The sequence below is a fragment of the Tetrao urogallus genome (genome assembly GCF_951394365.1).
Source record: "Tetrao urogallus genome assembly, chromosome: 6".
NCBI classification, from domain to species: Eukaryota; Metazoa; Chordata; class Aves; order Galliformes; family Phasianidae; genus Tetrao; species Tetrao urogallus.
Window position 1 is genome coordinate 32998892 of NC_136819.1, and position 19865 is coordinate 33018756.

The window sequence follows — 19865 nt, forward strand, 5'->3', positions numbered from 1 at the left end:
ACTCAAGGTCTTTGACATATAGGAAAGTTCTAAAAACTAGATGATTCCTTCAACATGTGATCTGCTCTGTGTAACATCATCATCATAAGAAACAGATGAATACCAGTTTGTCTGCAGCTTTGCTGAAAGGTTTATAGCACTATGAATGGTAATCACATTAGCTGCCTTTATCACTTGAACTGTACATTACATTAACATAATACAATTTTATAGCTTTAAGAAATATTAAACAGAAATGAGAGCAAGCAACACTTCACTAATGGATTTACAACATCTCCTATCCTTCCTCAGCTACAATGTTAATAATCAGAGGGAATATTATTTGCACTTCTTTAGAAGAGCTGTTCATTTCAAACACTGTTAGTTCACTAAATATTTGTAATCTAATCAGATTGTTGAGAGATGCGTTGGTCGTTAGTCTTGACTTGAAATTCTGGTTTGAAATTATTAGAAGTCTTTTTATTCTCTTATACATAAGAGAGAGGAGCATATGCACACATGCATTTTTCTTCGGTTAAAGGTTAAGTAATGGAAAAGTCTATTAATGAGCACACCCCTGAAATTCAGTGTAGGATTAGTAACTAATTTGCCTTGGATTTTTAAAAATTCTCTGACTTTTCTGTGTCTCTTAAGTAGTTTTGATTTTTCTGGCTGAGAAAAATCAGTAAATTAAATAAACACCAAAATAAATCTAATTCATCTTCTTCTCACTTAAATCATCTCCCTGGAGAATGGGACATGTATGCTGAAAACAAATGCAGTTATTACAACAGGAATTTGAATGAGTAATATTTAAAATATATTTTCCATACTTCTACTCTCTAACTGAAGCATGAAACTTGAAAATAAAAACTAAATGTATTATTGAAGGAATCCTCCTATATTTCATTCTTTATTCAATGTAAGCTGATTGCAAAAAGTCATTATTACTATCTGAACTCTGAATGTGCTCTGTGCAAATAGTTGATAAGTCAAGTACTTGTATAAGAACTATCAGTATTCACACACTTTCATTTATAGTTGTATTCATGCCCTTATTCAGTAAATATCTGATGTATACCTCAGCAGCACTGATGAGAACAGATATGGAATCTAAAGTCTGCTAATTGTTTCTTATCTTCTATCATGCCCAGATAGTCTTTACGGATTGCAATTGCAGTCACAAGCTCTGATTATTTAGATTTATTGTAAAAGTATTCATAGATCCTGTGGGGGTTGGGAAACAGCTCTGGAGATCACCCAATCCCCTGCTAAAGCAGGTTCCCCACAGTAGGTGGCAGATGCTGTCAGATTGATTTCAAATCTGGAACTGGAGTCTAATATTAGAGAAATCGTCATCCTTAAAAGTTACAGTGAGATATACATAAGATGTAGGTACAAGACTGGTTTCAAAGCCCTTGAATAGTTTAGGTAAAATTTTACTCTTTTTTTATTTGTTTCTCCCTTTGCAAATATTTTACTGCAGCTTTCCAGGACAAAGAGGAGAATCACACTTTTAAAATGTTCTATATATTCTTTAGCCTACGTATTCCGCTGTTCCATGTTCAACTTCTTTTTATAAATAAGTTTTAACTTGCATTTTTCCTGTTAAAAACAGTTATCCAGTGAAATTGTGATAAGGAAAAAAGAATGAAATTCTGTCGATGCTTTATCAAAGTGTTCATGACAGTAATATTTTTCAACTCGTTCTGAAGAATTCTCCCCCAGGAATCTGCCACACAAGAGTATGTTTTTGTAGCTATCCCAAAGAGTACTTTCAAAGGGTTTAAGTTATACAAAAAGAGTCAAAAATGAGCTTGCAGCCTCAATGAAATGAAAAAATATGCCTTCATAATTTGGAGCTTTATATTTGCTTTATTTTAACAAAAACTTAGGAAAGTCCTGTCTCTTCTCAATTTCAAGATTTGTGGGTTGACTATCTATGTATTTGTCTCATGGTGTTTAAAACTTGAGTATTTGAAGTTTTCTCTTGTTTTAAACATTTCCTGTTCTTACTGGAATCAAAATTATCTAACATCTGTCAAATATAGTAGTTAGCTAATTTCATTATTCTATTCGTGTTTGGTAGGAATATTTCAGTAAGCTACATTCTCTTTCCAGAATCTTTCTATTTTTGATAGTTTTTTTTTATAAAGGTAAGAGAAAAATGTCTGCTTTGAAAAAGTCTCCTAAGAGTGGAGTAAGATTACATAAAAATATCAAAGTCTTTCCTGTGGGTGAACTTGTGAAGCACATATATTTAGTTGAATTTACACTGCAGTTTTGGGGTTTGTTTTCTTTCTTTTTTTAAGGAGACTTTTTCTTTCAGTTCAAATACTGATAGCAGTAAAATTGTATTGTAGTTTTCCTGTACCTCAGATTCTAGGTAGGTGAAAGAAATGAAGGCTTGCCTAACTTGCATTTTGGGGGTATATAGCATGTTATCTTGAGTGCATAGCCAACAGATGCAAGAGGAGCATGCACTATTATTAAAATTAGAAAAAATCCACTAATTAAATGCATTATGTGTTAGGAAATCTACATTCGCTGAATCTGGAGAAAAAAGGAAGCATTTCTTAAAAAAACTGCCTGGATTATGTCAGGGAAACGTGCATTTAAGTGCATTAACATCTACAACTTCCTACTTCTTAACACCAAAAACCAACTACTGAAAACTGTGACTCATGGGAGAAAACGATTTTGACCTGCTATAATGGAATGCATGCTTCTCTTTGGTCTCTGAAGGGAAGATGTGTTGTGGCACTGGAGAGTTTGAGGGTTAATACATTTGCTACTTAAAAACCAATTTGGACATTAAAAGGAGTCTTCGTGTAGCAGATTCCATTCATCTGTGCTTTGATTTAGGCAATCAAGATTTTCTTTATATTTAATTGTATACTCTGTTTTTCATTCAGTCGGTGACTTGTCAGCTTTTCATGTATTTGTAAAGTCTCATAAGTAGATGATCTGAAGTGCTGTTAATTATCAATTAAATTCTCTCAGAGCAGATTGTAAAAAATTCAGACGAACCCAATTAAGAGGAATGCAGCATCATCATTTTTGCACCTCTAGGCTCAGTTATTTTAAAATATATGAAACCACAAGAAAATAATCAATTTTTTTATTATCAATTATAAATGTGGCTCTAAAATAAGATGATAAGAAAATCAGAAAGGCATAATTCAAAAGTGACATTAATAGAAACGTATTATTCTGTGATTGGCCTTTTAGTCTCTGAATGGTCAACTGGAATTTTCACAAAAGAGATGACCATGTAGATTCATGGATCCTTTTTTTGTCTGGGAATAATTTTTTTTTTTTTTTATTAGAAATTCTGCTACTAGAGACTTGGTAAAAATGTTGAATATTAGTGAGACAGCTACATAGGTTGCTCCAAAAATAATGCCTTCTGTTTATTTCCACAGAAACTACAATAGATAAAAAAAGCACAGTAACACTATTCGATAGGGAATTCTCAGCTGTAAAATACACTTTTTCAACATTCCATCACCATTAGCTATGTATTTGTGCCAGCAATGAATAAGAGCCTGTACGCCACACTTGTAAGTATCTCCATCAGTGGAGGTGACCCGCTGCTGAAATGCAACACCCATTTGTTTGATATCCATAAAAATTCAGCAAGTGTTGAATGTAAATGCATGCAATTTTTTCCACATGGGGGAATTCAGTGACACATCTCTGCTTTATACGCACTTCCATGTCATGCAATTTTGTCAGAATGTCCCTCTTCTGCCATCTGTTGCACAGCATCAAAATGTAATGGAATACTGGTGGAAAGGTTCAACATCTGCTGCCATATCATCAACATCTATCTCTGACATAGAGGGCCAACACAAAAAAATAAGAAGCATTACTTTCAGTGTAACTCTTATGCAATTATTATAGAATAAATCTGAGTATTTTCTTTTACTGGTGAAATACCTAGGTTATTCTGCTCCTTAAGAACGTGCAGAGTTTTATGATTTCATCATGTCTTTTCGTTTATCTCACTTGGACAATACTTTTCCACACCTTCATAATCATACTCAGTGCCTCAGAGAGCAATTCTGACCTGTGTCTATTATCCCAACACATTATGCAACTGAAATAAGACAGTAAAAGAAAAGTGCTGAAGGTAATGTTAAAGCAATGGAGGAAGGCTATACGGTGATCATAAAATCTATTTTGTTTTTGCCATAAGACATGACAGAGGAATGTAACTAAAACTTGCTAGATCCATATTTTGTCTGGATGTCCAAAATTGCATAAAAACTTTGGTCTGGAGTGAATCATCCCAACAACTGAGTTATATTTCAGAAAGAGCTGAATGTTATTTTTTTAGGTGTCAAACAACCAACCATCTTGTGGCTAGCTACATTTTGTCCTTGCCACTTGTACAGAAAGTCTGTACAGCTCTGACAGGTGAAATATCCTAGTGTTCAGACTTGGTGTTCAGTTTGCAATCATTTATTCATTGAATTAAGTAAGTCTTTTGAATTCTTCTTTTTACTTTCATATTTATAAAAATATTTTTCTCACTGTATCCCAGTAGTACACAGCTATGCATATTCTAATCATTCTTTTCTTTTAACATGGACTAGTTAAGCATATTTCAGAGAAATAGTGTAGAGCGGTAGCAACATGGCAGATTTTCTGCTGAAGAATTTCTCCCTACTTATTCTAGAATCACAATTGCCCTTCCCTCAGCTGTTTTATATTTGTGACTTGATCTCATCTTCTGATTCACTGTAAGGTCACTTTTTTGTTTGCTTGTTTCTAGTTGGCAATATTTCAGATTATTACAATTCTTTGTTTAAATTTTACTGTGAACACTGCATTGTTACATTTCATCCAAAGTCATTACTCCAGTCCTCATAATCACCCATTTCTTGTTTCCAGGAAACAGGTTTATGATACATATCTTTATAATTTCCCTTGTGTTTTGTTCCCAAGATCCTACTTCTTATCATCTTCTCCCTTTCTCTCCTTAAAATGAGATGCTTTAACATAAAGATTTAAAGTTTTATTGTGAGAGAAACATTACTTTTTTGTCTATAAATATTTGGATCAACTCTTGCCTTAATGTTTGTACAGTACTGTGCATAATAAACTTCTTCTCATAAGAATTCACATGGCAGCAGAAGAAACAAATAACAAAAACATGGTGTACAAAAATAAAAAACCTTGAGCATAAAATAACAGGCTATTGAGTTTAAACTATGCACAGTATACTTATTTCATTTTAAATAAACACATGTAAGCAAATTAATTCAATACAAAGAAGAGATCTTGGTCGATGTGTCACACTTGAAATGTTTGATATTTTAATGCTCACTAATGCTCTATAGCCATAATATCAAGGAAAAGTGAATACTGAAATGGTTGTTAACTTTATCTAGGTTCATGTCTAGCCAAAGTAGCTACATATAAGAGCAAAATATCCAAAGTTTTACAAATTTTAAAATATTTTAACAGTGGATGCAATTGAGAGAGGTTTTCTGTGAGGGTTGTTACTAGCATCACTCTTCAGTGTACAACAGCTTTTAAGAGGACTGTATTGGCCAGGTACACCTGGGTAAAATTACAACAAAATGTTTTATATATAAAGTGCTTACATTTTATATGATGAATATATAGAGATTTTTAATGGAGTTGTGCTCATTCTGTTGTTGTTTCCCTAAGTTATGAAAGTTCATGCACATGCTGAGCAAATTGTTTCTACAACCACATATTTACTACTCATCTACAAGACATCATCTTAGCAATTCTCTCTTTGCTCTTCCCTGGGTTACTGATCTCCCAGCACTCCTTATGATTCAGATATCTTTCCTGTCTGCTCAGGTTACACAATTTCCACAATGGCAACTCAGTCCTATTATATTTGTACCAATGCTTAGAAGGGAAATCCAATCTCAGCAAGGATTGCCATTGTACAACCAAATTATATAGTAAATCATACTGCTATACAATTGTAGACCAGAATTAGACCTACTGCTTACAGAAATGTAAATGTTAATATATGCTATGATGTCTTGCTTTTCTCTATTTTACGTGCACTTCATATTTCAGTAATCAGCTCAAGTCCCAGCTTAAACTCAATTTGGCTGCTGGGGTAAAAAGGAACAAGAATCTTTTACAAATATATCAGCAGTAAGAGGAGGACTAAGGAGAGTCTCCATTCTTTACCGGATGAGGCTGGGAATGTGACCACTGAGGATAAGGAAAAGCCAGAGGTTCTGAATGCCTTCTTTACATCTGTCTTTAATAGTCAGACCAGTTATCCTCAGGGTACTCTGCTCTCTGACCTGGTAGTCTTGACTGGAGAGCAGACAAAACCCCCCACGATTCAGGAGGACACAGTTAGAGACTTACTACTCCAAATGGACTGCCACAAGTCCAGGGGGCTGGATGAAATTCACCTGAGAGTGCTGAGGGGAACTGGCAGAGGTGATAGCCAAGTCACTTTCCATTGTCTATCAGTGCCCTTTGTTGGCTGGTGAGGTCCCAGAAGACTAGAGGCTTGCCAAAGTGATTCCCCTCTACAAGAAAGGTTGTAAGGAGGATCCGAGGAACTACAGGCCTATTAGCCTGACCTCAGTGCCAGGGAAAGTTATGGAACAGATTGTCTTGAGGGAAATCACACAGCATGTGCAGGACAACCAGGGGATCAGGCCTAACCTGATCATGTAGCTCATGAAGGGGAGGTCCTGCTTGAACAACCTGACCTCCTTCTATGATCTAGTGACCTGTGCGGTGGATGAGGGAAAGGCTGTTGATGTAGTCTACTCAGACTTCAGCAAAACCTTTGACACTGTCTCTCACAGTATTCTCCTGCAGAAGCTAACAGCCTGTGGCTTGGACAAGTATAATCTCGGATGGCTAAGGAACTGGCTGGAAGGCTGGGAAAATGGATAATTTTCCTCTATTTTTTCCCCCCGTCATTGATCTTCATTTGCTTCTGATTATTTTGTAACTGAAGTCTGAAAGTATCTGCTCATTTCTTTTCTATTTTCAAGCTCTCAGTGAGAGAATACTCTATAAAATTGGGAGAATCTAAAAGAAATCAACAAAGTAACTTTAAAGTCAGTAAGATGAATAATGACTGACTCCAAAACTTAAGGAATGGCTTTCACTGGGAAGCCATAATCTAGAGATTAAAATCTATAAGACTTCCAGGACTATGGAACAGTATAGAATACTAAGTTTAAAGAAAGCCAATTCTGCTGCCTTGAACTGATGGTAGTACCTCAGAGTTTTCAAGACTCTCCCTTTAAAAAATTTAATTAGGGAATGTGGTGTTGTAATAACACTGATAATCATTTACGTAAAAGAATATATAATCCCCGTATCTTTAAAGTCAGTAGAACTAGGAGTATAAACCCATAGTTACTAGAATATCTTCCTCACCATCAGGTAAGATTCATGACTGGGGATAGAAAGGGGGACACGAAAGAATTCTGTCCATTGATTTTGAAGTTGTAACATAGGAAGGTCTTAGATTTGTGTCTTCCCAAGGAATGCTGTTCACTGAATTACAGTATTGTTTCCATTTCTGCTGTGACATACCTTCAGTGCAATCACCTGATGACAGTCCGACGATTCTCGTAGTATGATGTACATTTGGCTTCCTCAAGAATGAGGAGAAAAGTAGTGAATCCAACCTTCTCAATTTCTGAATGACTTTATTAAGTGCGAGTCAGTTTTTAGAGCAAGCAAACCACCTCCTCTTCAGACAGGAAAAGAAACCATAGAAAGACTTTTTCTGTTGTTCAGACTAGATTGTCTCAACAGCATTTGTGGGTTGATGTGGTTTAAAATGAAACAAAGTTACCTCCAAAGATAACTGGATTTCCAGGTCTTTACAAAATACTGGAGATACATGTTCTGTTTTGTTGTTTTAACTTTAGTTGCTCTATTTTTTTTAGGATCCATGCTCTCAATGCATCCAGACCAGACATATGCACTGCTCCACTCTTTGGCTTGTCTAAGTTCTTTCATAACTTTCTAATATATTTTAATATACAGTGAAATAATTTAAATAATGCAAGTAAAGCAAGGCTTGCAAGTCCAAAACAAAATACATTTGGTAGTTAATAAGGTCCAGGAAAAATCCAAGACAAAACAAATAAACAACAACAAAATACAACAGAAACAAAAAAGATACAGAAGTCTGTGTTCCTTTTTCTGAAATGTAAGCTTTCCATTATCTTACTACAGTGAAATCTTCAAAGGCAGTTATTGAATAAAATCTCACTTATATTACTGATAATAATTCAGCAGCCTAAAAAATCCTGGGAAAGAGATCATCAGCTTGGCAAGTATGCCATGTTACATGTAATATTACTGAATTTAATATGAAAGTGGATCTGACTCAATTCTTCTAAAATGAGACAAGTTATCTTTTCACATTACTGCAGTCTAAAATGCTTCATATTCTTCCCATAAGTGAATATTCCAACAAGAACTTTAAATCTTATGATTATGTTACATTTCAAATATTCTGAATGTGTTTCAGAAATGCCTGTTGGAGAATAAATTAATGTGATTTTCCTCCCTTTTCTTGTTGGAATTTTTTATTTCTATCTTTATTCATATATTTCATTTCAAAAAATTGTACTAGAACTACAAACAGTGTGTTTTTACCTATTACTTTGATTATATCAAAGTAATTATGTCTATTAACCAAACCATTAGAGCTTACTGCTAGGAGGAGCTCAGTAAACCATACATTTTTTTATTTTTATTTTTATTTTTTTTTTAAACTCTGCATTGGTACGTGCTTCTCGATTTTTTTGCATCTGGTACGATGACTTTTTCTTCCTGGTAACTGAATTTCTGAGAGGTAGGTTGACAATGGACATATTTTGACTGCCTTCTTGGCTGCTCCAGCTAGGACTATCTTAGGAATACATTGTGATTTTTTTTTCCCCATTTGTGGAAAAGATCCTAGGTACACAGTGGTGATTCCCGTAAATCTCTAAACCTGAATGGAGAATTACACAGTTGTTGATTAACGTAATTTTCAGTCTGTTGCATTAGTGGATGTGCCCAAAACTGAGAGCTCTTTATTAAACAATCATCAAAGCCTTGTAACACTTTAGTTGCATAGATCTATTGTAAAATATAGTGAGCAGGAAAGAACACAAGCTGATGGATGCAAGAGCTACTTTATTGAAGAATTACTCCCTCTAGTATGTAATGAAAAGAGAGAAGCTTTAATACTCATAGAAAGAAATTTAATGAAACAAGAATTAGACTGTTATACGGAATTATCTGATGGTGCCTAAATGAAAAGGATACACTTTATTTTAAATTAGATACACTTGATAAAGACAGCTTTTATACTCAAGCTTGAGAAGTGAATAGAGGGACTGGGTTCCAGACTTTTGCATGAGGAAGAATGGAGACAGGAATAACACTATTTCCTGCAAAAGGCATAAAGTATTACCTTTATAAAAACTACTTGTAAATTTTAAATGTCAAGAATTATGGCTTTGATAAATGAGGCTTTTAAGCAGGAGCCAGAAAAGAATTCTGCAGCTCAAACAAAATATCAGATTTTTCTTCCAAGCACACCTCCAATCACAGTCTATTTCCTTGTATCATGATCATTCTTCCTAATTATAATTATCATCTCTGCCAGGCTGAATGACATTAATTAACTTATTCAAATTGATTATGAACTACAGTACTCGAATTATATTGTCTTCCACAAGTTTTTTTGTCTTCTTTGATCTCTAAAGTTTCTCCCTGAAAGGTTAACTCCACTCACCTCCTTGAGCCAGGTTACAGACTGCAGTGCATTATCTGTGTGAAGAGTATATTACACAGCATGGGCACTACTGCTAAACCAATACTCACCATATTAACAATTTAAATTTTATAATGTTTTTCCTTACATGAAGACAAATTATGCTGAGGTATTCTTAACCTCAGTAGAACTGACTTACATAAGAAAAACAGTATTTCTTTAAATTTACAGTACTGGTATGAGCAAAGATATAGCTCTTTTTACACTGAGTAACATATCAAGTTAAATCTTTAAATTCCATTCCAGTGTTCATTTCACCAAGGGCTATATAACAACATCACTCAATAAAAAATATTCACCATTAGCCTTAGATTGATTAGGAATAATAATTCCATTTGCTGACACACTATCTAGAGAGGTCTGCTGCTTGCCAGGGGCCTGCATCAGGGATGTGACAGAGAGGTTGTGATACACTGTACGTCCCACAGACTATTACCCGCTGCTGCTGTTTCACATAGGCACCTGTGACACATCCGTTAGAAACTTGGAAAGTATCAAGAGGGACTACAGAAATCTGGGAGCAGCAGGGAAGAACTCAGGAGCACAGGTAGTCTTCTCATCAATGTTCCTCTTTAGGGGGATGGGGAGGGAAAGGGCTGATAGATATAAGAAAATCAATAAATGATTAAGGGAGTGGCATCATGAACAGGGCTTCAGATACTTATGTCATGGAACTTGTTCTGAGAAATCTAGTCTTCTAGGGAAGGATGGGGCACATCTCTCAGAAAAGGGGAAGACCATCTTTGGCAACAAGTTTTCCATTTATTCAGCAGAGCTTTAAAATAGAGTTGGTGGGGAAGGGGATCCTCAAATCATCCCACTTTGAAGGTGATGATGGTAATGGATGCCCTGGGCCTGGGGTTGGATCACAGGTCAGTAAGACAACTCCTAAGGTGCAGAATAAGGGAACTCCAATGGGTAAATCAGACTCAGTGGGAGCCCCACTCAAATACCTGTACACCAATACATGGATCATGGAGAATAAGCAAGAAGAGTTGCAGGCATGCATGTGACTGCAGGGCTATGATGTCATTGGCATCACTGAAATGTGGTGGGATGGCTTTCACAATTGGAATGTAGGAATGGATGGGTATAAATTCTTTAGGAAATACAGGCAGAGGAAAAGGAGTGGGGGTGTTGCTCTTGACATCAGTGACCAGATGGAGTCCACGGAGCTCCACCTGGGGATAGATGAGGAAATGACAGAGAGCTTAAGGCTTAGGGTTAAAAGGAAGGCAGGGGAAGGAGACATCATAGTGGGAGTCTGCTACAGGCTATCTGATGAAGAAAGCTGAGTGGATGAGGACCTCTGTAAACAAATAGGAGTAGCTTCACGTTCACAAAAAATGGTCCTCATGGTGGACTTCAACCACCCCAATATCTGTTGGTCAGACAATACAGCAGGGCACCAGAAATCAAAGAGGTACCTGGAATGTGCTGATGATGAACTTTCTCTTCCAAGTAGTACAGGAACCCCGAAAAAAGGTGCTATGCTGGACCTTGTCTTCACCAACGAGGGGGGGCTGATGAGTAACGTGAAGCCCAAGGGCAACCTTGGCTGCAGTGACCACAAAATGGTGGACTTCAAGACCCTTAGAGCATCAAAGAAGGTGCACAGCAAGATTGCTACTCTGGATGTCAGGAGAGCAGACTTCAAACTCTTCAGGGAACTGTTTGGCAGGGTGACATGGGATAAAGCCCTGGAGGGAAGGGAGGCCCAAGAAAGTTGGTCAGTATTCAAGGACCATCTCCTCCAGGTCCAGCAATTGTGCATCCCAAGAAAAAGGAAGGCAGGCAAGAACACCAAGAGGCCTCTGTGGATCAACAAATTGCTCCTGGACTTAAGTGCAAAAAGAAAGTTTGTAGGTAGTGGAAGCAGGAATGGGTTACCTGGGATGACTACAAATAAATTGTCCAAGCAGCCAGGGGTCTTGTTAGGAAAGCTAAAACCCAGGCAGAATTAAATCTATCCAGGGACATGAAGAGGAACAAGAAGAAATTCTAAATTGATAAAAGGAAGGCCAAGGAAGATGTGGGCCCTCTCTAGAAGGAAACTGGAGACCTGGTTACAAGGGATATGGAGAAAGCTGAGGTGCTCAGTGACTTCTTTGTCTCAATCAGGAGTGCTGTTTCTCAAGGATTGGTGTTGGGACCATTGTTATTCAACACCTTTGTAAATGGCATGGACAGTGGGATCGAGCACACTCTCAGCAAGTTTGCAGACAACACCAACTGAAGTAGTTGACATGCTAGAAGGAAGGGATGCCTTCCAGTGGGCCTGAACAAGATTGAGAGATGAGCCCATGACAACTTCATGAATTTAAACAAGGCCAAGTTCATGATCCAGGTTCATGCACCTGGGTTGGGGCAATCTCAAGCACAGATACGGGCTGGGCAGAGAATGGCTTGAGAGCAGCCCTGTGGAGAATGATTTGGAGGTGTCAGTTTGTGAATGATTCAATATAAGCTGGTAATGTGCACTTGCAGCCCAGAAGGTCAACTGTGTCCTGGTTTACATAAAGAGAAGCGTGACCAGCAGGTTGAGGGAGGTAATTTGTCCCTCTACTCTACTCTTGTGAGTCTCCATCTGGTGTACTCTGCCCGGTCAGAGGCCCCCATCACAAGAAGGACATGGAGTTGTTGGAGCAGGTCCATAGGAGGGCCATGAACATGATCAGAGGGCTGGAGCATTTCCCCTGTGAGGATAAGCAAAGAGAGCTGGGGCTCTTCAGCCTGCAGAAGAGAAGGCTTGGGGGAAACCTTATAGCAGCTTGCCAGTACCTGAAGGGGGCCTACAGAAAAGCTGGGGAGGGATTTTTTAGAAGGCAGGTAGCAACAGAACAAGGGGAAATGGTTTTAAACAGAAAGAGGATTTAGACTAGATATTAGGAAGAAATTCTTTACTGTGAGTGGTGAGACACTGGAACAGGTTGCTCAGGGAGGTTGTGGATGCCCCCTCCCTGGAGGTGTTCGAGGCCAGGTTGGACAGGGCTTTGAGCATCCTGGTTTAGAGAGAGGTGTCCCAGCTAACAGCAGCAGGGGTGGAATTAGATAATCTTAAAGGTCCCTTTTAACCGAAACCATTCTATGATTCCATGATTTTCTTCAAGGAGGTACTTAAACAGGGAGAGTCTTCATTTTCTTTGTATCTCACCTTCAAAAACCATAAATCACATTATTTTCAGAGGGAGTAAGTAATAACTTCAGTGCTACCAATACTCCTTTATTGTGAAGAGCTACTTCTGTATATATGAAGGTATTCTCTTAACACTGTATTATAAATCTATTAATTGTTGGCTTATGCCTTCTAGAATACATACCTTCTTTATAAATAATTTCCCCATCTTTGTTTACCTTTCCAAAACTACTTCTCCTGGTTTCAGCTGGAACATTTTTTCCCTAGTAGCTGGCTTGGTGCTATGTTTTGGATTTAGGACAAAAATAATGTTAATAACACATGGATTTTTCAGTTATTGCTGACAGTCACTTACACAGTCAAGGACTTCTGAGCTTCTCATACTGCTAGTGAGGAGTCTTGGGGGGTGGGGGGGGGACACAAGGAGATGTGAGGGGACAGCTGACTCCGGTTGACCAAAAGACATCCCATACCATACGTCGCCATGCAGAACAAAAAAGCTGGGGAGAGGGCAGACACTGCCTGAGGAGTAATGACTAGGTATTAGTCAGTGGGCAGTGAACAATTGTACAGTGCATCAGTCCTCCTGAGCATACTTATTATTACTATTAATATTTGAAACCACAACACAACTTCAAAGTCATGCTTAATATGAGGTTGCTAATGGCTTTGTGTAGGTTGGGATATTAAAAGCATTGTGGCCTAAAATATGGAGGTCGAGTTACAGAAATATATGCCAAAAGTCAGATTAATGCCTGGTGAGCATAGGAGAAAGCTTTTTGTTCATCTGTTTGTTAATGCTCCTTTATTTTTCCATTAAGAGAAAACTCCCATATAACCTGAATTCCTAGTATTCAAACACTGTGTTTTTGTGGGATTTTTATTCTCATAAAATCATTACATGTATTTTTTAATTTGGCAAGGGAAGAGAAGATTAATAGGTGGAATTTGGAATGGGAATAGTTGGGCAGCAATGTAACTGCGTTTTTTATGTGACAAAGTGTATGAGTAATGCAAGAAAAGGGATGCAGCAACATGTGTAGGTTTCTCTGTGTGTCTGTCATGGATATGCATAAAAGGAAGAAGTAGAATTAATCAGAAGATGATGATATGCAATATTAGTCCTTGTCATCAAAATGTGGATTGCATGAAATATGTAGTGTTATGTCAGGATTTTCCAGTATCTATTTAGATATCTGGAATAATAATAAAATCCAGTAAAAGCTCACATATTCACAGGTGAGCCTTGGCTTCTCAGATACCGTATCTATACAAAGAGCACCTGAAATTTTACCAGAATTATTTCTTTTTTTGCTTCACTGAATTTGAATGTGGAGGATGTTAACTTACCCAAACCAATTTCATTTAATTTCAGAATATTTCTGTAAAAAGAACATTATTATTTCAAGTGAGTTGGACAGAAAAGTTCTATCAAAGCAAACTTTTTCAAAATTCCTGTTCATTAAGACTGAAATTCATATATATATATAGAGAGAGAGACATTTAACATTTTGGCTTTGATATAATGATGCAGACTTAACGAAAGTGTTTTCTGCTAAAGCCAAATATATATACACGTATATACATATATAAGACACAACAGCTTCCTGTTTTATGACCTTCTCTGCAGCTTGCAAACCTCTGTGGAATTTTATCTGTAGCCTGTTCTGTAAATCAAACAATATAGATAATCCTGTCTATCAATTTTTTGTAAAAAAAAGGACATATTTGATTTTTCCTTCAGTTTGTGCTTCCTTTTCTATCCTCTGATTTTACGCAAATAGCTTTGGAGAACTACAGAAACAGATGGGCAGTTTGAAATAAGTGTAAATATTAGCCAACTAGGTCATTTAATTTCCTACAATACATTCTTAAAAATGATGCAACCTTGCAAACTCACCTTCATCGTACCAAATCTTTTTTTGTTTGTTTGTTTTTTTGGCTAGAGATGTTGAAAATAAAGAACATAGATTAGAACAGTTTCTCTCTCATTAAGGGTAAGATAAATTCAGATAATATCATTGTAGAACAACAAAAAATTAGGACTACTTATATTAAGCTGTATGCATTCAATAGGGTTCAACAGGGTTTGTAAAAGCATTTACTAGTGCATATTCACTTCATATTTTCTTTAATTCTGAATAATAAAATATGAAATGCAATATGGGAAAACTGCCTGAGAAGAGAATGCATGGTTGTTGTTTTTTTTTAAATGGCTGCAAACGTCCTTTACTGCTATCTACCTATTACTATCTTGGAAAGAGTTGGAATTAGGCTTTAGTAAAAGAAAAATCATCAGATTTTGTTCAGTGTGTTTGTATATGCAGAGTGTTTAGGATACATATCTAAACTGAACTGGCAACTGTTTTGGAACTGCTTTTAATGGATTCTGAATTAATTTTTTACAGTAGGCTTTTTATTTTGAGAAAAAAAAAAAGGGTCATTTTCTGAGAGCATACCCTATTATATCCCTTCAAAACTAAGTAATCTCTTATGATGAAATCTCTTCTGAACTTTTGCTACCTCTGTCTAAGGCTAACCCTTGAGTAATGGCTGTTAGTAAACTTTGAACTGGACTGGTTGAAACAGCATCTTCTAAATTAGTATTCTCCAGTTTAAATACTGATGAAAGTAGACCTGTTAAACTTCAACACCAGTAATCAATCAAAATAAAACATCACTGTATTTTAAAGTTGTTTTTTTTTTTTTTTTTTCTTATCAGTATTTTCACTAGAGCAGAAATTCCTATTCATTTCACTAGAAGTCAAATTAAGTCAAAGCTGAGGACTTGATAGAGCCGTGGCTCCCTTAAACTTTTTTTTTTTTTCTCCCCTTCTTTCCCTCTAGGAAATAGAATTCAGCCTCACCACAAATATTCCTGTTATCTCTTCTACTTATAATAGTTATATCACCTAGGCTAGAATCAATTATTTCAGCTGCCCATCTTTGTTCGAATTTCAGTACTGAGTCCTTTCTTATATCCATTAGTAATTTGATCAAACACATGAATAGGAGTCTTTTTTTTTTTTTTTTTTTTTTAGTATTTATATATAAAAATGCATTTTCAGTTAAAATTGGAATTAGTGTTTCTCCTTAGTTCTGCTTGAATGAAATGTAGTCAGACACTTCCAGTAAAAGAGCAGACACCTGAACCCATGGATGCTATGAACCCTAGCATTCCTGCTGATGTTGGCAGCAAAACATTAATCCATTTTTTGACTTAAAATTATTCACAGTGATGTCTCTCCATTGCTTGTCCTGATGACCTACAATAATGATAAAAATTAGCACATTAGTAACAGACAATCAAATTACCTCCCAGTAAGTAATGCAGTCTGAAGAGGAACCATCTTCTTTCTGCACTGTAATGACCAGTGGTTGATAGGAAAAAAAAAAAAAAAAAAAATGGGCAGGGGAAAAAATTATTATCAGAAACCTCAAAAATAACTTTTTTTTAGCGGAATAAATTTCTCTGAGGCTTGATAGGGTCAGATTTATGATAGGATCTGAGTAAGAATTCAGTGAAAGTACACTTTTTCTTGAAACACCACAATAAAATGTAAAATGGCTTCTCGTTTTTGTAATCATATCTCTATGACATATTTTTGAAGCTGTGTGACTTTTACAAAAACACAGTTATTGCTTCTTTATTCTTATCCTCCACATCTCAGAGTCTGTAACTGTTCAGATGTGCAGCTATGTTGTGTGAAAAGAAACACACAGAACAATAACTTAAATGTTTTAGCTCAACTGAGGGAAAACTGCACATTCAATGAGTTTATACAAATTGGATGCAGATTATTTAGTATTTCTAACTATACTGGCTTACAAGTTGTAAAATTAAAAACATTTACATAAATAGACACTGAGTATAGTAAACAATATCACAGATGTTTCTATCAACTGCCACTAAAAAAAATATATTCGCAAATATGGTGTTTCTACTTCCATTTTCCTCTTTCAACTTACATAATATTCAGACTTTGAATCTAGATTTAAAAGCAGCACGCAGAGAAGAAATTATAATATTTTAGTGATAAGATTTACATTCTCCAAGTGCTGAAAGAGGAGTAGTATTTTGTGTCAGGAAAAATCATTATGAAATTCCATTGGGCTTCATAAGAGGCTATAACATAATATATTTCCAAGTGAGCTTTCAGAAGATAAAACATGCAATTAATTTTAGAGTGATGTTTGCTGCTCACCATTCATTCATTAGATTAAAAAGGGTGTTCTTTTATTGTTCTTGGTGTCATGTTTTTGTTGTTGTTGTTTTGTTTTTTTTTTTGTATGTTTCGTTTGTTTGTGTTTTTTTGAGTATGTTAAGTAGCAAAGAACTCTATCTCTTTAGGGAAAAATATTTAAGAATTGAGAAAATAGATCAGATAGGACACTACCTCAATACTTTTTAAAAATATCTTATACTTTTTAAAAACTAAATTATCTTGATGTGCTTAATTGACTACCATCCTAACACCTTTACTAACATGTAGGCTTCTTGAAAACCATTGCAGAAATTAATGCCACATCAGTAATTATACAGCTGCTTACATAAATTTATGTAGCCAGATTACATATTAGTTACTGGATTGTAAGGTACATTTTTAGAACAGCCTACATAAAATGAACATAAAATTTCCAGTCTAGTGTTTAAATAAAAACTAATTTCTTTTCTAGAAAGATTTTTTTTTCTCCTGAACTTGTAGTTAGATTAAAAAAATAAATAGTTTTGGAAGCTTAAAACAGTTAAGAGTCCTGTCTTCAACACCAAAAGAACAGAGAAGTGTCTTCCTCAGTAGTTTTGAAAACAACCTCCTGTTTTTGCATAAGCTTTTTGTCTGCTAATTAACACAGCAGTTAATAAAGTTTCAAGTCACATATTTATGAAAATTATTGTAAAAACTGGAACTAAAGCAAAACCAGATTTTCTTGAAATTACATACTCTGACTCTTCGAAACACTAGACAAATTATTTTATTTCAACAATCAATTTTTAGTTGAATTCTAATGCCATTAAAAAATACCATTACTCCTATACTACCTTTCTTGCACTCAATCTACTGTCTAATTGACAGTAAGTATTTATTGAAAATAAACAGCTTTTAAAAGGAGGAAGATATGCAAAATTAGGAGAATAAGCTTTTCAAATGAGAAATATTATTTACATAAAATATAATCATAGAAGCACTTTGAGAAAATTCACTTTTTTTCTTCTCTTTAAAGACAGCTCTGAAAGCTTGAACTACACTGTTGATGTACAGGGGACAATACACACTGTGGTCACATAATGATATATTTGGAGTATTATAAGTTCTCATGATTAGCTTTACTGCTAGAAATACTTTGCACAGAGGGAGAGACATCTCAAGAACAGACAATAGAGATGATTAATCTTGCAGCCAAACTACTCAGTAGTAGGTTTGAACAGCTTCATAGTATTCTAAAATTACCTTGTTGATTTAGAACAGTAACTATCTGCTTAGCATATTTTCTTTACCAAAAATATATCAGTTAATACACCACAAAGATAATAAATATTAAAGTATGTTTTAATATACAGAAAATCATACAAATTATCAATGCTTCAAGTGCTGTATAAGGCCAGCACTACCAACCAATTGAATTACATTTTTAATTTCCCTCCTCAACCAAATGATAAATGAATGCAGGATAGTGTGTTAAGACATTACTAATTTTAAATAGTGGTATTTTAAAACAAAATGTAACACAAGACATAAATAACTGATATCATTATAGTATTCAGTGGAGAAAAAAAAAATCCCACTCCCTATTTTTAGCAAACAATTGTTTTATATATCCCATTACACATTTTGAGTACTCTTCATGTATGGTCAGGTAGATCTCCAGAAGTGAAGTTACTAAAACAAATAGAAAGCAGGAAACACAGATTTGTCATTTCCTTTGCCTAAAGAGGTTTCTTTCACACATACTAGTGAGTGGCAGCATCTCAAAAGCCACAACAATCACTGCTTTGTAACGTTAGCATCGTATTCATATGATGAATTGCTATACAGTAAATCACTTTTACCAGTTCTCAAAGATGAGCATAGGATGAGTGAGTTGCACTGAATCAGCATATGAGAGACATTTTTCTATTTTGCTGTTTTCTCTTGTGACCTCGCACAACAATGAAATGGAATACTTCTTCATCCTGACAGATTGTGAACCGTTCACACTTGCGTATTTTTTATTAATTGATACTTGTAATAAATGCATAGACCTACCTTTGTAATTGTTATTTCCCACTATCATCCTCTAATAGTTTTCACAAAACATTTCTTTCATAAAATGAAAAGGCAAAACACGTGTTAGATTATTTATGTTTGACAAATTCATATCATTTAAATAATTAAAACTAATTTGTTTTGAGAGCTACAGTTGATTTTTATTAGAGAAACAAGTACAAATAGGTATCACTACAGAACTCTTTATTCAATAATGAGAATAAATAAAATGGATTTTTTAGTCTCAATTCTTTATGATTAATGTGATAATGGGAATTCTAACTTCTGTGCCCTAGCAATCTGGAAACAGCTGGTCATCTGCTATAATTCCATAAAACTTTTAAAACTTAAAGCTACACATTTCAAATGACCGTCTAAAAAATACTGTAAACAAAATAGTCAAAGCTTTTGCTTTAAACAATGTTTACAAGATGAAGCTGAAATTATGTTTTAAATTAATCACAGAAGAAAAAGTTTCATTTACAAACAGCAATGTGTTTATACTTCTCTATATATCTTTCTGCTTATATATTATAGAAGTTATTGTATTAATTTCCATAGAAAAAAGTATCATCCTTTTAAAACAATAAATTCATTAAAAATTAGACTATAATATTTAAGAATAATTTTAAGAGAATGAGATAGGAATACAGTTACAAACAAAATGTACTGGATAATATATATATATATAATA